The sequence below is a fragment of the Pseudopodoces humilis genome, chromosome 6 (genome assembly GCF_049639895.1).
Source record: "Pseudopodoces humilis isolate 2021_Gansu_Grassland_sample_001 chromosome 6, ASM4963989v1, whole genome shotgun sequence".
NCBI classification, from domain to species: Eukaryota; Metazoa; Chordata; class Aves; order Passeriformes; family Paridae; genus Pseudopodoces; species Pseudopodoces humilis.
The window spans coordinates 3484767-3501013 of NC_142205.1; positions in this window are offsets into that span (position 1 = coordinate 3484767).

Below are 16247 nucleotides of genomic sequence, written 5' to 3' on the forward strand. Positions count from 1 at the left end.
ATAGTCACAACACACTTCTGTGAAATCCAGGAGGCAGAATCCCTTCTGTTCTCAGAGCTGGAAATTATTTATGGTCAGACAAGGGGACTGTGGTCTTAAAAAACACAGGAGGAAATTTTTCCTAAGAGCAGGACCCAGCAATCTCTTTCCAAAGCTTGGCACATCTAGGCTCGCTCCTGCTTTCCAAAATTACCTACACAATCTGCACATCAGTGTCTGCCTAGGGCTGCCTCTGCAGTCAGAGCTTTAAGCCATAGAAAATATTTACATTTGAGTGTGGAGTTCAGCCCCAGTCAGGGGCAGTCTCAGGAACTCTGTTCCTGAGAAATGCATTGTTTCTAAAAGGACTCCACAACACAGATTTCACTGCCTTTTAGCAGCTGACTTTGTGAAACTGTCTATAAATACATGGAGATGCTTTAGAGCTTTTTAAAGTCTTCTAGGGAATCTGTATCTTTAGAGATCCTTCCACATGTCTTAAAATAGCCTGAGTTCTCTTCCAAGGGTGTTGACTGCTCTAATTTTACATTTGGGGATTGTTTTATCCCCAAGATAACACAACACACAGACACTGTGATGGTTTCCCTGTCTGGGCCCATCAATCTCAGCTCTCCATTTGCCACTGAACAGCAGCTGAAGCATAACAGATGCCATGGGATCGTGTCACAGATTCACAGGACAGTTTGGACTGGGAGGGAATGTAAAGATCTTTGAGCTCCAACCCCCTTCCAATATCCCAGGCTCCTCCAAGCCCATCCAACCTGGTCTTGAACATCAACAGGTAACCCCTCTCATCAGTATCGTGTTTCAACCACCCCCTAACATTTATATTTTCTATCATTGCCTGTAACTAAGTTCTCCATTTCTTGAAACCCCCTGTGCATCCTCCTTGGGACCCATCCTAATACTTTGTGTTTTCAGGAATGTTCCCTCAGCCTACACACAATGTGCTTAATTTCATGGAGCAGTGATCCCTGTCTCATTGAGCTTCTAATCTAAGAAACAAATTGCACTTGGGTTTCATTTTATGGATACAAGTACTAAGAAACAGAATTAAAGGCAGTTTTTCTTTCTGAGATTTTCAAGTTTCAAAAGATGATGCACAAAAAGAACTTGCTGGAAACAATTGAAAGATTTCTGCTGTGATATTTGCAGCTCAGCCATTGTTTTCATTCTCAGTTGTTTGAAATAGATTCCATTTTTCTTTCTTTGTTTTTTTATTTCACTGTAATATACAGAAAGCAGATGGCTAAAATACTGTTGGAATGATTTTCAGTGTTAAATTGGAAAAATTTTCTTTTTTGTTAATAATAACACTGATTTGTAACACTGTTTCTTTTGCATACCTCTATTTAATTTAATTCTCAATTCAAAAAACCCAAAACTCCAGGGGAAAAAATGAAAGGGGGAAAAGATTTTGTCAACTTTTAATGAAACCCAGTGATTTTTCAAGTCTTCCTTTGAAGGAAAACTTTTTTTCTTGAGGTAAACCCTCAACCAGCCGTACAGACAAACTTAACAAAGCAGCAGAGACTTTGTAAATCCATCTTTTAAATGCCAGATCCACTGGGATGAAATGTGGCAACTGTTTAATAATGCACAGCAGCACTATACAATAATTTAAGATGAGAAGACAAGGAGAATGACACGTGGAATTGAAAATGCAGCCTGAGTGTAAGCAGGCAAAATGTAATCATCTGAATGTGAATTTTGCCACGGCAACAGAGCAGGAATTCCTGCACTCACAGCTATTGCCATGAAATCTTTAATGACAACTTGTCAAGGTGTCTTTTATGTCTTCTTCTTAGGAAATGACATCCACAAACACAGAAACCCCCAGCCTTAGTTCTCAACAACTTGGATGAATGAGCTCCTTGTGCTGAACCCTTATTGTAATTTCTTCTGAATATTCAATGTATTTTTGGAGATGCCCTTAGCTGGATGTCATAAACACTGTTTAGACTTTGGGGCACCTGAGAAAGTCAAAATTGGACCACAATGAGCCCCATTTGGATGTGTGAGGGGAGGGATAAAATGTCACATTTTCATATTTATTTAGAATGGGTTTGTGTATTTAAAAGTTTTTATTATTCCCTCCCTCTCTCCATCATTCCTCTAATGCTTTGCTATCAAGTCTCATCGATTTCTTCTGATGTGCTTGGGCTTATTTTGCTGCTGGAGGGACAGTTTAAAGCCAAAACAGGATGAAAGATCTGGTGCATTTTTTAACTTCTTCCCTTCTCATTCTCTGCAGAAAAAAAATAGCCCTTTGTCCAGCAAGGAACATCCACACAGAGGATCAAACAACATTTCAACTCATCCTGTCTGGATGGAAAATGAAGCACTTTGGAGGTCTTAATAAGCCAAAAAGAAACACCAATCCAAAGATGATTCATTAGATGAACAATCTGGTCTAGCAGAAGGTGTCCCTTCCCCTTCCCATTTGTGCAGAGCATGAGCCCCCTGCCCCACACAAAACAATTAATCACTGAGCAGGGAAATAAGAGCTGAAGGTGGATAACAAAAGAAACATTCCTCTCGAGGAAGTAATTTTCAATCACAGAAGAAAGAATGAGCACATTATGGACCTATTTTTGTATCATAATTCCTTTTGCTATGTGATATTGCCCAGGGTTCTATGACTATGAAGAGGTAAAGCTCTTTCCATCTTCATTAGCAGGGAGCTGGGAGACAGGGGAGTTGTTCATTAGACAGAGAGATCAGACAGTCACGTGAAAAATAAGAGAACTGGGGTAGGAAATCAGCAGTAATTGGGGAAAGGAGTGGAGCAGGCAGTGAGGAGCAAGCAGAAGGAAGCACTGTGGTGCAGGCAGGAGTCCTGTCTGTAAATCAGAGAATCCTGAAAAAGTCACGGTGAGAGGGAGTGGAGAGATCAGTGAGATGGTGAGATACTGTGGTCAGGCTGCTGGGATGAAAGATGGGTAAGATAGAAACAAAAGTGTTGGTAACCCTGGCTAAAGTGACAAGATAAATACCATCTGCAAAGAAACAGAGATATGGATTAAAGTTTCCGATTTCCCACCTTTTCTCCTCTTGTTTGTTTTGTTTCTCTTTTCATCACCTTGACAGCTCACCCTGGAAAGGATCACAGTTTTGGTTGTCCCTCTGATGAGCTGAGCATCTTGCTCTTACTGAACAAAGATATAGCGGTGATAAGAAAGGAAACGAAGTGAAACCCTGACTTTCCTGAAATCCACAGGAATTCTTCAGTGATACCTGAAGATTTCAACCACGAGTTTTGTGAGCTCTTCACTTGGAGTCTGTATCAATGTAGATACCTACACACCCTTCACAGTTAATGACCAGAAACAGGGGTTTCAGGGCTGTCATTCACCTCTTCAAGAGAGAAATGTCTAGAAGAGGTAAAATCCTGAAAGAGCCTATTTCTTGCATAAATTATCAGCCTAGGAGGGCCTGGCTCTTGTGTAGATGTCTCTAATGCACCGAGATGAATCCTGCTGTCGGTGCCTGAAGAAGTGCAGTGTGTGATAAAGCCATGAAATCAGACTTGTGAAGGAAAGGATGGGGGTCATTCCTTTCTCACTTCTTCATCAGGCTTCATTGCTTCCCTCCCCGCTTCCCGGGATAAGTCGCTCTCGAGAGTAAAAATGAGAATCCTCCAATCTGTGACTCATTTGAGTGCATAATATCGCCTGCAATGAGGGGTGGTGGAGATGCCTGAGGCAAGTCTTTCCATCAGCTCTGCTGGGACTGGGGAATGATGGAGGTGTTGGATGGAGGAACTGGCTCGAGCTGAGCTGGTAGAGGGAAGGCAGACTCTGAATTAGTCATCTGTCGTGATGAGGAGTAGAAGCTGAGCAGGTAAGTTATGGGGGGGGAAAAAAACCCCCCATGCATCATCCTTCAGTCTTCCAGACTCTCATTTCCATTTCCTAATGAAAAATGAACAGGCAGGCAACTAAAAGTTTAAAAAACTTTAAAAGGCCATTCAAAACTGACAAGGGGAAAAAAAAAATAATATCTGCAGCTCTTCAGAAAGTGCTGGGATTTCTAAGCAGATGGTCTGCTCGCTTTCCTGAAGGATAAAAATTAAATTGATGTTTCTAAAGCAGCATCCAGGCCTTTAAAGGTAATAACGAGACACGATGTCATTTGCACTGAAGTGCAGAAAACTCTGGTAATGAACTGTGGGAGCAGAATGGGTCCAGTCCACCTCCTGTGAACCAAAAGATGTACAATGCTCGAGGTACAGATGGCACAGGCACACTCAGCTGCTCCTATATGTCTTTTGTTTAGTAAATACTATATTTAATGGCTTGCCTTTAACTGCTGAACATACTAAGTTAATTTTGCATTTCAATAGTAAAACTTCAAGGAACTTCATAATTGCGTATCTTTTTAGCAAATGACAAGCCATATGCTAGGAAATTTCAAGCCACTAATTAAACAAAACATGCCCAAGCATGTTTTTTAACAAATACTGTACATCGTTATTTAAATTCAGGGCAAATACTGTTCTGAGCACTACAAATAGCTAAAATGGTGTTTAATAAGATACACCATCTGCATTTCAAATTGATGCCACCCACATTTAAATCTCTTGAATAATCCCACTGAACAGTTACTGGGGAACAGAAATGCATTCATGGCTCGTTCCATGAATCTGATCCCGCTGTTCTGGACAATTCTCGTTGGGTTATTAAACTCACTGGGGTAAAACTGCCAAAGTGCTGCCTGCCAGCTCCCAGCTCACACTCATCCAGAAGTGCACCAACCAAACCAAACTGTCCTTTCAGACAGAGCCCTGGAAAGGGAGTAATTAGAAATAAATCAAAATAAATGTGAAGGGTTTTTTTTTCTCTTTCACCCCTTGCCCCCGTTCTATTTAGCTACTCAGAGCTACCAACATACGGAACCCTACAGATTGTGTAATCTTCAGATAACTGCTGGGGCCATCCCTCCATCAGCTGACAGGCAGCACACTGGAAGAGAATGCACGGAACAAACCTTAAAAAGGGAAAATTACGGCATTTGGGCATATAGATATTTTTCCACTACTCTCCCCCCAGCCTCCCCAAGAGGACAAGCCTGAAATGCAACAGCTGTTTTGTTTAGCATCCAAACATCCACCATGGGCTGGGTTTGCAGGTGTTCAGAGTCCAAAGCACATTGTCTTGTCTATGCCAAGACAGCTGGTGCGAAGTCACAGGCTAATTGTGACAATTCTCCTACCAAGGAGCTCCAGGGCGTAGTTGTGACAATTAACATGGCAGAAATGGAGCCAGGGAAGGGAGGGACTTCAGCAAAAACATCTGCTGGGAAAATGAAGTCAGTATGTCCCTTTTCTATTTTTTTTTTTTTTTTTTTTTGTGCTTTTTGCTGTTCAAGGCTTTTAAAATTTTGAGGGGGCGTTTTCTTTTCTGGTCTGCAGCTGATGTTTTCTTGTGGACAATTACACTCTCCCTGAGATTATTTATCAGTCCACTGTAAAAACTACTTGCAGCAAAAGCTGTGGGATTGTCTTAAAACCTCTGAGAGCTCGGAAATACAGCCAAGTCTTCAGTTCTACCTGGTTGGGTCAGAAATATATTGAATGACACCCAGAAGATTAAGCCAGAGCTGGTCCTGACACTATAAATAGCAAAGCAAAGCAGCAGCTCAGGGCTTCTGCCTTTCAGCATTAACTGAATTTACTTTTTAGTGATTTAGAAGGGTGGCATAAAGATGAAATGTATCATTTATATCTGTGCTATGAAAGGCTCTAAAACTTGTGTGCAGAGCCCCATTAAACTGCCTCTCCTCCTGTGTCTGTGGTGGCAAAGGGACCGTATGTTTTCACAGGCATTTGGCCAGTTAGATACAGCCACCAGGTCAGTTCTTTATGTCGTGTTCCCCACCTGATCCCCTTGGAAATGAGTCTCTGTAACACGTTGTGTCTTTCCCCCTGGCAAGAATAAACAAAACAGGCCTCGACAGCAAAGACGCACAGCTCGGCTTGGAATTTCGCCCCACCAGTCCTGATGCTTTGAATCACAGGGAATTTTAAGACGTTTTAAGACTTTGGTTGAACTGTTTAGATTTAGAGTAGGTTTTAGGAGGAAATTATTCCCTGTGAGGGTGGGCAGGCCCTGGCACAGGGTGCCCAGAGAAGCTGTGGCTGCCCCTGGATCCCTGGAAGTGTCCAAGGCCAGGTTGGATGGGGCTTGGAGCAGCCTGGGACAGTGGAAGGTGTCCCTGCCCATGGCAGGGGGTGGAATGGGATGGGTTTTAAGGTCCCTTCCAACCTAAACCATTCTGTGATTCCATGAACTCTCTTTCCTGATGCTGCAGGGTAGCTCCTCTCTCCCAGCTCTGCGCCAGGACTCGTCTCTTGTGTTTAGTTCTTCTGAGTTTTCTGGTTTTCACTTTGGATTTCAAGAGGACAGAGGTGTTAAAACTACTACTGACCTTAGGGACTTGTGGCAGTTGCAAGTAATAAACACATTGAGACTTTCTAAATCCATCCCTGCCACATTTGTCTCATTTCAGCTTTCAAACACTGCTACTTGTGGTGTCTCCCAAATCCCTTCTGTGTGCTGTTAATGCCCTTTTCTGTGAGCCACTCCAAATTTCTGAACCCAACCACAACAGCTCAAGAGACTCCTTTAGAGTCCACAAAACCTATTTAGGATGTAGATTTTAAACAGCTCCAACCAGTTTTAAGACAAAAAAAAAAATAAAAATAAACTGAACTTCATGGAAACCACAATGCTGAACCCCTGGCTGTGCTCTCAGAAATGATCCCTCACCACACTCCACTCTGGAAGGGGATTCAGAAAGGCTCAGCTCTCCTCTGGTCTTAATAGATTCTGGGGGAGTTTTCACCACTGACTCCATCAAAGTAGAGTTCGGCCAGCATTGAGTACTTCTGAAAATCTCATCCCTCTTCTATCAATCCATCCATTTTTAATTAAGAACAAAGAGGGTTACAGATGGTACTATGGATTAATGGTCTGAAAATTTTCGGTTAAATTTGCATAAGCCAAAGAAATTATAATAAAAGCAATAAATCTAACAGTACTGGTACATTTTGTTTTCTTTCTTTATCCTCCTTTTTCCCTTTTCTAACATTAGTCTCCTTGAAAAGCAGACAAATAGATATTCTCAGTTCCCTTTTTTAAAAAGAATCACTGAGTTCAGCATGGAGTCCATTTTGACTGCTAAATTAAGAATCTGGGGTTAATTCTAACAAGGTTTTAAATGCACAAAAAGCCTTTCATCTTTACAGCAGTGTGAGCCAACACTCATAGCTAAGAAAAAAAAAAAGAATTAATTATCTGCAATAAATAGATGTATCTCAAAAAGCAGAAGGGAAGAAAGCTAGGACACAAAAATATTTTGTCAGCCCATACAACAATATTTCCTTTCATGATCTATTTGGAGACCTCAGTTATAGAAGCACAGAATGACTTGGAAGGGACCTTAAAAACCTTCTAGTTCCAGCCCCATGCCATGGGCAGGGACACCTTCCACTAGTACAGGTTGTACAAACACAATCCAAACTGGCCCATCCAACCATCATTTCCAAATTTTTTCTGGAGCCATTCTGATTCAGACTGTGTTTTTTTGTTGAGCTGCCTTCTGAAACCCTGGCTGCTGTTTGAAACTGCTCTTCTAAGGACACCAAAGTTGATCAGAGGGATGGAGCACGTCACCAATAATGAAAGGTTGTGAGAATTGGAACTGGTCAGCTGGGAGAAGACGCCAGGGAGAGCTTCCAGAACTTTCAGTACCTAAAGGGTACAAGAAACCTGGAGAGGGACATTTGGAAAGGGCATAGAGTTATACGACAAAGAGGAACACTTTTAAATTGAAAGAGGAAGATTTAGTTGGGATTTGGGGAAGAAATTATTCCCTGTGAGGGTGGTGAGGCCCTGGCACAGGGTGCCCAGAGAAGCTGTGGCTGCCCCTGGATCCCTGGAAGTGTCCAAGGCCAGGCTGGACAGGGCTTGGAGCAACTTGGGATAGTGGAAGGTGTCCCTATGGTGGAATAATCTTCAAGGTGCCTTCCAACCTAAACCATTCTGTGATTCCAAATACAGAGGGTAGCTGAACAAATCTGACCTATTTCTTCCATACAACATCCTTGTCTCCTGAGAATTTCAGTTATGTCCCATTTGTTCCTGCAATCAGCCCACAATGATTCTTTCTTTCCCTCTGATTCTTTTTTTATTTCCTTCATCCCTTCTCTCCCCTTTTCCAAGGTCAGTGTAAAAAAATCCAGCTCTAGGAAAACATGGAGAAACCTGGCATTCACTGTTTCTGTAACCCCAAACAGAAATCATATTAAAGCCTGAAGTTTAGTGAGTCTATGGATGTATGCATGGATAGATATGATTTATTGGATGTGTCAGGGGTTCATTTCATCTTTAAATAGGAAAACCATGAGGTGTGACTTGATGACTTATTAAAAAAATGGCACACTACCTAGGAAGAGTGACACCATAAAATACTTACACATACAATTCCTGAGAGGGGCTTGTCAGAAGGATATCCAGCATACCATTTAATGGGAAAAAATAATTATTCATGGATTGTTAGTTTTGCTTTTTACAAACAATGAGTCCAGTTAATTTTGTCATATCACTGGCTTGTGTTCACAAGCTTCAATCACCCCTTTAAAACAGCCCAGCCTTCCCAGGGCACATGGAGTGAAAAGGCATCATTTTAATGGGCTTGTAGCTAATTAAAATGTGTGACATTCAGAATGTGGCTGGAACGTGGCACAAAAAAGTAATTACAGGACAATACATCATGTCACGGACAAGTGGCTAAATGTGAGCATGTGCTGGAAAATACCACGGAGGAAAATCCAGCTTGAACCAGGCTCTTCCAAGCACTTGGGACTCTGAAGGTTTCATCCAGAAGTGGTGGATGCTTTTTCACTACAAATAAGTTCCAAGACCTGTTTTGCAATGTTCCAAGGTTCTGCCTTTGTTGTCCTGGTGTAGATTGACCTGTCCTCACAGAGGGGTGGCTGCTGTTCAGGACAGTGTGGCAAACAATGTTTGATTCCCAGGGGCAGCGTTTTGTGCAGGGAACAACAAGGATTTGTGGGTTTTGCCTGATGTTGTGTATTCCAGGCTGCTTGGTCTCCTTCAGTGCACCTGCTAAGGAAATTAATACATTCCATTATCCCAGGTTGCTCCAAGCCCCATCCAGCCTGGTCTTGGACACTTCCAGGGATCCAGGGGCAGCCACAGCTTCTCTGGGCACCCTGTGCCAGGGCCTCCCCACCCTCACAGAAAACAATTCATTCCTAATATCTAATCCACATATATTTTCCTTCATAACGTCTCCTTGAGTAGGACAATGGATTTTTTCTTAAACAAGCAAACAAAAGAACTCCACCCCTACAAATTTTCTAGTATCATAAACTAAAGATTCAAGATGAAAGTATTTAAGTTTGGGGGTTTGTTTGGAGCTTTTAAGCAGACATTGTGAATTCCCTACAGGAAGGGAATACTTTTCATTAAAAAAATTAAGTTTGGTTGACAATAGAGTTTGCCATCAGATGAATTTCTCTGGAAGTCCCTAATGTGATCTCAGGGGACAGAACTGCTGTCACCACTGTGACTCACAAAAGAAAGTAATGGAGGGGGTACAGGAGAGGGAAAAGGGACCAGAATTCCAGGTGAGTGTCAAGGATTTGTCTGTGCCACAGATCCCAGCAGATATTGCTAACAACAAACAGCCCTGTTAATGACACAAAGGATGGCAAACTGACCCTTACCCTGAGGGATCAGCACTGTTGGGGTTTTGTACTGGTGTGGAACTGAGCTGAAGAGAGAGAACCATCTAACAATTTTCTTTTCTCCTTTATATTAATAATTTTCTCTTTAGTTACAGTTATCCCTGAACCCCACTGTCGCCTTTTGCCCCCTCCCTTTCAGACTGATCATCAGCACTGGATTTATGATCTTATCTAACCCCTTACCTCCAGCAAAGAGCTGGATTTTGTTGTTAGTTATTTTTAAATGCAAACGGAAAATTGATTTCCCCCTTTAAAGAACTGCATTTCTGTGTAGTGGTGATTAGGTGTGAATACTCCAGTACCTTTCCCAGATAAAGAGAGCCTCCTGGGGGTGCTTCAAGGGAAATATTGTACTATAATTATTATTAGATGAGTTCCTCCTCCTCAGTATGGAAGTGAGCAGTCTGCAGTGAGGAAGCCTGTTTATGAAAGGGTTGCTTCAAAATAAAACAAACTTACTTTTGCAATGATTTGGGGTGTCTCCTCCATGGAATAAACTTGAGAACTGGATAAGAAATGGAAGGGTGAGAAGCTCATTTACCAACAGAAAGCATTATATAGGTTTTCCCCAAAACTATTCAGGATTTTAGAAAACTTTCTAAGTAGCTGCAGCATAAATAGAAAACCAAGGGGAGAGGAGCATAAGAATTACAGAATAATCACAGCAGGTCATGTTAACCAATTGCCCAGGGTGTGTGGTGTCAGCCTATGAATATAAACCTAAATCCAATTCCATCTTCTGCTTGAGGAGGTCTCAGTCCCTGCTTTCCTGGAGGAGGACCTTGTGTGGCTGCAATGTGGCATATTCCAAGGGACAGGGAGAATTCCATGCCTCCTGGTGATGCTCTTCCATCTGGCATTGCTAATTACACTTTCACCTGACATGAGGCTTGATTATTAATTGTCCTGGTTGCTAAAACTCATTCTTCTTCCCTTCCTTAGTGAAATGAATCAGAGATTTAGTGAGCCCAGCTCAGACTTGTCTCTACCTCCATGTCAGTATTCCCTGGAGCCTGGAGTCTTTGCTTTACATGGATGAGCTGCTTGTTTCAGAGACTGCTGCCTCAGGTGGGTTCTGTAGTGGTATTTTCTCCCTCAGATCTTGGCAGAGGGGTCACATTCTGTGTTCAGCATTCCCTGAACCAAGTCCTTGTTAAGCTGTCTGTGTCTTCCTGTGCCTGCCCTATCCTTCAGTCTTGAAGTCTCCTTGAGGAGACCAATTAAGCCTGGAACAGACTTCCCAGGGCAGTGGTTGAAGCATCAAGCCACATGGTGGGGCACTCACACACAGGAGGTGGGACTCCTGTCTCCAAACAGCTGCACCCACAGTGGACAAGCAAAGTGGAAAAGCAATAGCATAAATAATTATGCCCCTTGTGGCCAACAGCAAAAGGATGAAAGGATGTGGAGATGTGGCTTTTCTACACACCAAAGCAAAATCTGGGGTGAAATATGTACCTCCTCTGCCCAGGGTAAGTGTTTTAGCAATGAAACATCTCCTTTTCTCTACTTAGGGAGTATGGTCCTTTATTTCTTATTTATTTTTCTCCCTTGTGCTCTGAATTAGAAATATTTAAAATTTTTTATTCACCAAGAGGTTTTTTTCACTTGGCATGAAGTGAACAGGTTCCTGTGGTCATATTTATTTCAGTTTTCACCAAATTGATTATTTTCTCTCCCACATCACTGCCATTACTCTCTCCACTCTGGTAGCTGAATCTCAGGTCCCTTTGCATTCAGTCTAATGTACCCAGAAGCAATTCAGTCTCAAACTAGAAGTTACCTCTTGTACACAGTTCACAGGAAAACGATAATCCTCGCCTTGGATGCAGTATCAGAGCAGCATGGAAACCTCACCTGGGATCCTACACATCCAACAGAGAGCAAGGATCAATCTCCACAGGACATGGCTCGTGTCTGGCAAGATAAGAGATGTGTTGGCATCAGTTCCTCCAGGAGAGGAAAGGCTTGCTTTGGGATTGTTCCACAGTTATTTCTGGCTTGCCCACTGAGTGAACAGGAAGGCACTAAATAGCTGATATTCCACAAATATGTCCCAGAGGAGGTGTGGCTGCCAGTGCCTGTCACACACGCAGACAGACACAGTCTCACACAGTTTGAGGAAATACAAAGAGCCCAAACTTCAGCTGACTGAAGTGCTACAGATCACCACACAAAGGAGCCCAGCCCCTAATTAAATATGTGTATAATAAATACAAAATTATGGCTTTAGAAGCCACACAAGCCAGAGGATTTTGTGCAGAACATGAATTGCCAGTGTTTCCTGTTCCATGGGGCTTTCTCCCTCTCTTAGTGACATTGGTGTCACCTGCTCTTGACCAGTCTGTGGGCACAGCCCAGGCTGGGCTGAACCCCTTCAGGGAGCTCAGAAAGCTTCGTTCTTGGCAGTGGTGTCACTGCTCTTTGGGGTGCCATGGTGGTGGCAGAGGACAACCATGACGACAGGAGCTGTGTGCACGTTGTGCCCCTGAAGTCAAGGCACGCCCGAGCCCTGTCCCTGCAGACTCCAGAAGTCCTGGTTTGTGTCCCTGAAGACTTCACCCTTCTGTGCAGCCTCAGGGAGTTTGGTCAGAATCCCTCTCACCAGCTTGGGGATGTCTTTTCCTATTTACCAAGACAAGTGTGAACTCTTGACTGGGTAAAATTCAGCTCAAGCGAAGAAATTTTCCTTCTGTTGAAAGCAGGAGGAATTTTGCCCTTCATTTAAATGCAACTTGAGACTAAAATGCAGATCTAATTTAGAGGGGAATGGAGAAGTGGATGCCCTTGTTTCAAGGACACTACATTGAAGTAGAGATTAACTTTTAACTGTGGAGAAAGGAGAATTTTGATGGCCAGGGGAAGTTCCTCCTGCCCTCTTGCATCAACAGGATAGAGCCTTTTCAGCTGATCAATTATGGCAAAGGATATCTGGCTTTTTTAAGATGTGTCATATGCCACATGCCTTTGCAAAGTGGCTGGGACAGGCAGAAATCTGCAGAGGAACAGGGAGCTGTTACTTTGGGTCTAAGAATCATAAAAAACATAGAAATATTCTTACATGGGAAGGACCTGTCAGGATCATTGAGTCCAACTCCTGGCCCTGTACAGGACACTCCAAGAATCCCACCCTGTGCCAGGAAGCATTGTCCAAACACTCCTTGAACTCTGACTGGCTTGATGCTTCCCACTGCCCTGGGAAGTCTGTTCCAGGCTTAATTGTCTCCTCAAGGAGACTTCAAGACTGAAGGATAGGGCAGGCACAGGAGGACACAGACAGCTTAACAAGGACCTGGAATACCACAGGTCAAGACTGGGAGACTGCTGGAGAGAGCAAAGCAGCCTTTTAGAATTTGCTGAAAACCAGAAAACCACTGAGCTGATTGAAATCAAAAGGAGAAGCAAGGACACAGTGTCTTCTCTTTCTTCCTCTGCTCTACCAAATTGCTTTGAGCTGTCCTAATTAAAAATGTAATTGTTCTAGTCTGTGTAAAACACAGATTTTTGAATTTAAAGGGCACTGTGGTCTTCAAGGGGATATTACTGAATTATCCAGGCACATCCTTGGGAAAGTTTTGCTTGATTTGTGGTCCCATCACAGTAATGAACAAAACCCCACAGCAGCGCTTTCCAAACTGAATCAGTTCTGTGACCACCAGTAGGATTCAACCTCATTAATCCTGGCTCCAGGCAAGACATCTTTTCTCTAAGCCTCTCTTACAAGAGATTTCACAAGCTGGATTTTGAGGAACACCAGATGCACAGTGACAGGTAGCCACCGTGTCACCCCTTCTGTGAACTGCAGGACAGAGTGGATGTTGCTCCTGTCAGCTGCAGTCTGGGACACAAAAATGTTCCCCCAAACATTCACCTTTCCCTGGGAACACAAGGAATCACTGCATCCATGGTCAAAATACTGCCACAACGGGTAACATTGGCTCAGGGGCCTCAAAGGTGAATAAGGATTGGAGTATCTCTCAGTGAAGAAAGGCTGAGAGAGTTGAGACTGATTTGATTTGATTTGATTTATCTTTGTGAGGGATCTTTTCAAGGTGTATAAATACCTGATGGCTGAGTAAAGGAGATGGACCAGGTGGTGTCCAGTAACAGGACAAAAGACAATGGTCATAAATGGAAATGCAAGAAACAATTTAAATACAAGGTAAAAAGCCATTTTTCCTGTCAGGGTGATTGAACTGTGGAGTTTTCATCCGTAGAGATTTTCAAACCCAGCTTTCCTGGACACTTGCCTGGGGATCTTGCTGTAGCTGGTGTTTCTGTGGTTGTGGGTTTTGGAGCAATCTCCAGAGGTTCCCTCTGAGCTCAGCTGTTCTGTTCCCCCGTGACACTGATCAGCCCCTCCATGTTCCACCCCCAAAGAAATCAGCTGCAATGATTGCATTTGCTAATTACTCTAAATCCCACCTTCCCCCTCCCCACCCCCCCCCCCAAAAAAAAAACCCTCAAAACAAAGACAGGGGACTCTGACCTTCTATGTAATTAAAATTGCTTCCTTAATGGAAGCACTTATGATACTAAACCAGGAAACCTTGACCTCTCTTTCCACTGATAAGGATATTATGGATCTAAAGACCAATCTCTTCTGTCTGATGTCCCACCCTCCCCCATCCCTTCTGCTTATGGAAGAAGATGAATCTTTCCATCTGTGAATTACCCAATATGCATTATTCATGGAGCACTTTTATCAGCCCTATTAGCTGCACATGAATCCAGGTAAATGTCAAGTCATCTTTGTTAATCCTTCATTCAGGCTCTTGGAAGTGATACTGCCCTGAGTGGAAATGCATTTGACCTCCCAGAGTATTCACTTTGCCAGAGTCACATTTTGATGAGGAAGTCTAAGTGGTTCTCTGTGGCACAGTCTGGACTTTTACCTTTCTGAATAATTGGTGGCAGGAGGTGGCCTCGCTTCTTGCATGTTTCCTTCTGGATCCATATTTAAAATGGAGGGGAAAAATTACCTTTTAGCTAGCCTCATGTCCATTTGTGCAGTGCCTTGCCTGGTGCAGGTGCCCCACTTCCTGAGAAGCTTTAAGAGTTGCATGCTTTGCATTTCTCCTCTGTTCTAGGAGATGACTTGCTGTCCTACATCCTGAAGATGTTTCCCAGGAAGCACATATCCAGGGAAACTACCTTTTCACTCTAACCCTCAGACAGATTCCATGACTTGCTCAGTATAGTGGTTTTAAAATATGCCACTTGCTGTTACTGACACAACTGCTTTACTTCCACAAAGACCTGACTTCTTTGGAAAGGGACTTCACCAAAAAAAAGAGAATTCATGGACTTTAGTGGGAATTTTCTCATATCTTTGCTAACCTTCAAGCCCATACCCCCACAATTCCAATGATTTTATGTTTTGCAGCACGTTTAGTCACAAATATTTTCCCTCCATCCCCATGGATATTGAATTTCTGCCCGGATGCTGACGCTGTTTCCAGGGATGGGCTGGAACATCCTACTGGTGAGGACACTGGCTGTGTATATGGGACACTGGAGACTGGGTGGCATCAGATCTGGGCCATGGGATAGGGAATGTGGGAGTGCTCCATTCAGCACACAGCTGGGCTGTAGAACTGATTTTCATGATCATAACTTATTATCTAGGAACCTGTTTTCCATCCTCTGTCTTGTGCCTTGCAATGGAGTCTGATATGGAAATATTCATATTAATTCCATGTTAAAGTAGCCAACTTTGAGAAGTCCACACCATCTTTCACCCTGCCCAGTCACAAGCTCTGTCTCTATATTGCTTTCTAGTGTCTGTGGAGACACCAAAACTCACCTGATGGTCCCTCCCACAGAGTTTCTGTGCTTGGTGTGTTCACACCTAGTAAGGCTCCAGACCTGGCCATTAACACGTGTCTGTGGTGGAGCAGAGACAGAAATGGTGGGCAGTGCCCAAATCCTTAATCCAACCTTCCTGTGTGTACTGCTGTTGTCTTGCAGACTCGCACTATGCTGAATATAAAAGAATTAAAAGTGCCAGAAAATTTGCCTTCTACTTCCAGGCTTTCCTGGTTTCTCTCTGTGCATCTCCCTTGTTGATCCCACATATAAAGCATAGAGCAAATGGAGGCTGATGCCAGCTGGAGGGTTGCTGCAGTGCAGACATGAAATGATGCTGTCCCTTGGTGTCCTTCTCTTTCATAATCCTTCCCAAATCTGCTGGCAAGGAGGGCAGGGCCACGTTAGAGCTCCAGCTGCCCAGCTCGGATGGATGAAGAGAAACAAGTTTGCACATACGTCGCTCTGCTTCTGCCAGCTCCACAACAATCAGAAAATTTACCATTTGAAATAAGAGTGGTGAAAGCACAACCCTTGGAGAATATGGCAGTGCAAAAAGCTTGCAGATACACAGTGGGCAGCAGAAATGTCTGGAGTGGGTTTGAACCCTTCCTAGCAAAGAGATAATGAAAGCAGGCAAACAATGCAAGTATGATAAATGAAA